The sequence below is a fragment of the Eretmochelys imbricata genome, chromosome 1 (assembly GCF_965152235.1).
Source record: "Eretmochelys imbricata isolate rEreImb1 chromosome 1, rEreImb1.hap1, whole genome shotgun sequence".
Lineage (NCBI taxonomy): Eukaryota > Metazoa > Chordata > Testudines > Cheloniidae > Eretmochelys > Eretmochelys imbricata.
In genome coordinates this window covers 187607484-187612848 of record NC_135572.1, presented here as the reverse complement: position 1 = coordinate 187612848, position 5365 = coordinate 187607484, and positions in this window count along the sequence as shown.

The following is a 5365-nucleotide window of genomic DNA, read 5'->3' as shown; positions in this document are numbered from 1 at the left end:
CTCCAGGTTGTCCTTAAGACCCATCTTTGAGTTTTGCTGGCACAGGTAGGGCCACTAGACCCAGGCCTACAGCTCCCAGAGAGGAAGCCCCAGGGATACCTTGAGGCTGCATCAAGACCACTCTCTGTTGGATCAGTCTTTACTGCTGTTCTTGCTATTTTGCCTCTAACTCCTGGACCAGCTGTTGCTGCTGGGCACTCATTTGCTGCAGGAGGTGTTGCTACTGTTGCTGCTTCTAGTTCTTGATCATCCATTTGAGAAGACACTTTAGGTCCATGTTGTCTGATCTACCAACCCACATATCTAGGTTGAGGATGTTTGACTGTCTGGGTCAGGTCAGTCAGTCTTCCCTCCTCTCCAGGGCTGGGAAGGATGCCCCCATCCTCCATCAGTTGTGAAGGGGTCAGCTCCCTGCTGGCACTGCCTCATGGTCAGGCATGGCAGTTCTCTCTCCATGGGGGTCTGCTGCCACTCGCTGCTCTGGGTCTGCAGTAGCTGCCTCTTCCTGTGACTTGGCCCTCCAACCAGGTCACTTCCAAGTCTCTCCCTTTGGTCCATAAACAAAAAGGGGAATTAACACAAACAAACTGTGTTAACAAGAGACGGAGGGGAATGCCTCCCTTTCAGGGTATATCTGGATGAAGTTCTTCCTTCTCTCAGGGAGGAGCCCTCAGGCAGTTGTTGTCAGGGAAGATCCTGCCTTCCCTCGGCCCTTTTCTCAGGAGCTGAGGGTTGAAGATCTGTTTTCTTCTCATGTCTGCCCACAAGTGAGCTGTTCTGCTTCCCTTTTGATTCCTCCACCAACCAGTGCATGCCTGGCGGGTGTGGCCAGGGCAGGGCTGGCAGAGCCCAGAGTAGTTCCTTAACCCCTTGTTGTCCAGTGTGGGCTTGTATACTCCATCACAATTACCCTTTTCATCTTCCATACCCCTCTTGATCACTCCATCTCTTACAGACTACTGTCACATTCTTTGTCTATCATAGGTCCTCTCATTAATTTGTTCACTTCCCACAGACTTCCCTTGAATCCTTTTATCTTCCATGGATGCTCCTGGATTACAATCCCCCAATTTATCTACCTTGCACAAACCACCATCAAACATCTTGATCTCCTATACACTTTCCCCCAACCTCTTTGTCTCCCAGACACTCCTCAGTTTCTTCACGTTCCTAAGGGCATGTGTAACCCACATACCTTCTGGGTGTGGTGTTCTGTACCATCTAATGGCACCAATACCACTTAGAGAGTTATATGAGTCTGCTGTACAGCATTAGCTAACAGCCAGTTGGCTTTTAACTCATGCTGTAGAGGCTCATGCACTAAGCTCCAGAGGTTCCCGGTTTGATCCCTCCTGTCGATGACTGGGCTCTGTCGGCGTTACATATGCAGAACACAGGATCATAAAAATCTCCAAAGCAGGTGTTTCTCAAATGAAAAAGATATTTGGATTTTACTTTAGTTTCACAAGCTTTCTCTTCCCAAATTATGATTGTAAAACGTGAGACACCAAATTGCTCCAGGTATGGGCTGCAGCATTGTGAAGCACTAGGCCTCATGTGCAGCTCTGTCCTGGGTGACTACTACTAGCCATGGTGCAGCAGTAAGATGCCCCTAGGCACTGAGATTTTGGAGCACCCTAGATACAGTGTAATAATAAAAGCCTCCTGAGTTTGTGATTTTGAAATACTTTGGGACTAATGCAGCTTTGGGTGCCTTCAGTTCTAGAGTACTGAGGGTACTTTAGGGTAAAACTGGTCATGTGAACCTCCCTGCCCTTCCCCGCATTCCAAAATGACAAAAGTCAAACCCTCCTGCATGCAGCAGGCATGTGAAGCTGTACAAAAACATCAATCCCAGTCCAAGTGCCTTCTTGCTCACTTTCACTGAAGGATTGTGGGGAGGAGGAAGCTGAGGCATTATCGGAGGGTCACAGAAAGGTAGTCTGCCTGGATACATTTTGGATACCTATCTAGTCCACTAATCTAGCACCAGACGATTGCAGTTAGTATAAAAGCCAATCCCTCATCAACTCTGGTTGCCTGAAACAGTCTTTGTGTATCTCTCCTCTTTATCTCTGTTTAAATTCTCATCTTAAAATCTGACTTTTCTACCCTGCCTCCAGACCTCTTCATTTCTCTCCCTCTTGGTTATTGGCCTTATGACTGAATGCTTTAATATTTTCACCATGCAAGGCCTTTATGTCACTGTTTCATGTAATTTATACCAGTGAGCTGGAGCCTTTCCCAATATGCTTTCAGACACAGTCCACAAAATGTGTAGAGTCCAAAATCACCCCCTTCCTGCTTTGGGGGTTTGGCTTTATTAACAAAGATACCAGCAATAAGAAAAGAAAGTTCAGCTGCTTCTCAGGTTTCTCTCATGACTGCTCAGCCCACATCCTAGGTTGTCTCCCCAGACAGCCATTTCCATTCCCCTTTTATGCAAGTGCAGTAATAAGCCACCTACCTCAGTGAGTCAGCAAAACCCACTTAATCCTTTCCCAGAAGGGTCAAAACTTGCTAACAGGGTGGAGCATTTCAGGCTTGTTATATGATCATGTACTGTCCTCTGTCTTGAATAATTTAATTCTGCAACAGCCCTGGGATCCAGTTTAAATGAAAAATGTAATCTGAATTTACTGCAAAGAAACAAAATAAGTAAAATCTGTTCCTTCTCTTATTTCTCTCCTTCTGTTATTGTTTAATCATGTGATTTTGAGAAGCCCCTTCACTCATAGATCGCTGACCCTCTAGTGGTTAACCTCATCTTGGATCCTTACATCTAACAGATCCAGAAGTCCAGTCAATGAGGGATAGTTGAGTGAAATGGTTCTAAGCTTCTACTGAATTTTTAAAAAGACAGACACATTTTAACATTAATTATTATGTAGATAACACTGCTGATGTGCATGGCACCACACAGACAAGTAGGAAGATAAAGTCCATGCCTTGTGTTGCTTACAATTCATATTAGGGAGTTACCACACTGAGAAGTGATAAAATCATAACAATATCTATCTCTCAAAATCATGGAGAAAGGGAGATGAGATGAAAAGACACAGAAAGACAAAACTATTTTTGAGGGAAGACTATTACACCAATGACAGGTCTCTACCTGGGTTTCTACTTGTATTTAGTTTTAGGAATGCTGTTGCGGAGGTGTCTGGTGTTTCAAAATATAATCTAAACAGGAGAGGGAGCAGATAATTCCAGAGTGGAGATCAGTGATGGAAGTTGTCTAAAGGTATTTTGAGATAAGATTTGAGGGGAAAATGGGAAATTTGGCTGGTAACATATTATATTATTCAGCCAAATAGTAAGTGTCTTCATGTGTAAGAGGTTTAAAGTGATGTACAGTCCACACAAATAACTCCTACAGTGGTGTCTAGATGCGTTGTCTTGTCACATGGAACTTCATAGGATTCAGCACACCATGGCAAGGATTAGAACCAGGGTCTCTGAAGTAAATGAACATGGAGCATGCTGACTTTAACCCAGAGGCCAATTACAACTGCCATCTCTTGAAAATAATTGTGAAATTACCACAGAGTTATCATTCAACAGAAATAAGATTTTCTCTTAGGGCTGTAGTCTTTGCATGTTGTATTTCAGCATATATTAGTCACCCATTTGTTTATTACCAGAGATTGGTATGAGTACCACCCTTTATTTCAGGCAATAATGCTGAAAAATAATAAAAGACACAATCGGACTACAGACATAACAGACAGGCACCAGCTGAACTGCATACATGCATGAGTCAAATTGAACTCAAGACCTATCCTTCAAAACACACTTCTACCTTTTGAACGAGATCAGAATATCCATTATTAAGACTACTAAGCAGTCAATAGTATTAAGTATTTTTCCCTCTTGTAGACCTCAAGCAACTAGTAGGAGACATAATCACATTGGGCTGGGTCTAATTCCATCCAGTTGTGGGCAGTGGTATTACACAGACAGATCCATTAGTGTATTAAACTTCTAACAAGGAGGATGCATTCTTAGAACATAAGAATATAAGAGCAGCCATACTGGGTCAGACCAAAGGTCCAACTAGCCCAATATCCTGTCTTCCGACAGTGGCCAATGCCAGATGCCCCAGAGGGAATGACCAGAACAGGTAATCATCAAGTGATCCATCCCCATCGCCCATTCCCAGCTTCTGGCAAACAGAGGCTAGGGACACCATCCTTGTCCATTCTGGCTAATAGCCACTGATGGACATATCCTCCATGAACTTATCTAGTTCTTTTCTTGTTACTATATAGGTTATGTTAGCTCTACTATATACATGTCAAGATCCACCACCCTAAATATAATAATTTTTAAAAGGGTCAGACACTGTCAAGTAGTAATTTCACAGTTTGGCCTTATGCTATATACAGTATGGGACTATTCTTGAGTTTCAAAGTCGCTTTCTTCCCTGTAGTCTCAACCAATTGACAGCAAATAAATTAAGAAACCCTAAAATATAAATCCCCACAATAGCTACATTTAATGGATATTTTGTCCTGCTGCAGCTACTCAGTGGAGCAAACGTTAAATGTATTCCCCAAAATCATGCTGATATTCATGACACTGATGAAGTACACATAAAAAAGCCAAATTGGCTTGTGCTTAATAAGAAAAGGCATACTGTACTAAAAAAAACCCCTCAATATTTTCCACATCAAAAAAGCAATGCTGATAAGAAATGAAACCACACTGTCAAGCATCTAGAGAAGGTTGTTAGTTCCCTATCCCCCCATTTATAATCAAAACAAAGCTAGAAATAATGCTAGTGACTCTTTAATGACTCCAGAAAAGTGAAATAATCAAAACAAGACCTGACCATAGAATATCAGAGTTGGAAGGGACCTCAGGAGGTTATCTAGTCCAACCCCCTGCTCAAAGCAGGACCAGTCCCCAATTTTTGCCCCAGATCCCTAAATGGCCCCCTCAAGGATTGAACTCACAACCTTGGGTTTAGCAGGCCCATGCTCAAACCACTAAGCTATCCCGCCCCCCCAAACTCTTGACTTGTGGGTCAGGGGGCAGAATAGCTTTACCTGCTATTGTTACTAAAATATTCTCCAGCTACAAGTGTCTCCTAAAGATTTATTTACACCTATGCTAATCATTTAGCACAAGCTTCTTCTTTTTGACAAACCACAAACACTTCAAGTGATTAACCTTCTTCCTCCAAGTCTGTTGATTAAGGTGAAGAAAGCTTCTGCAGGACATCAGCAGTGCCCTGGAAATCATGAAAGATGATCTGAAATATAATGATGAGTGATTCAGGTGAGACATCTGTGTCTGGGACGCCTGCTGAGGCTGGGACCCCACTTCAGTCCTGATGGTGCCTTAACAACCTTGTCCTCAG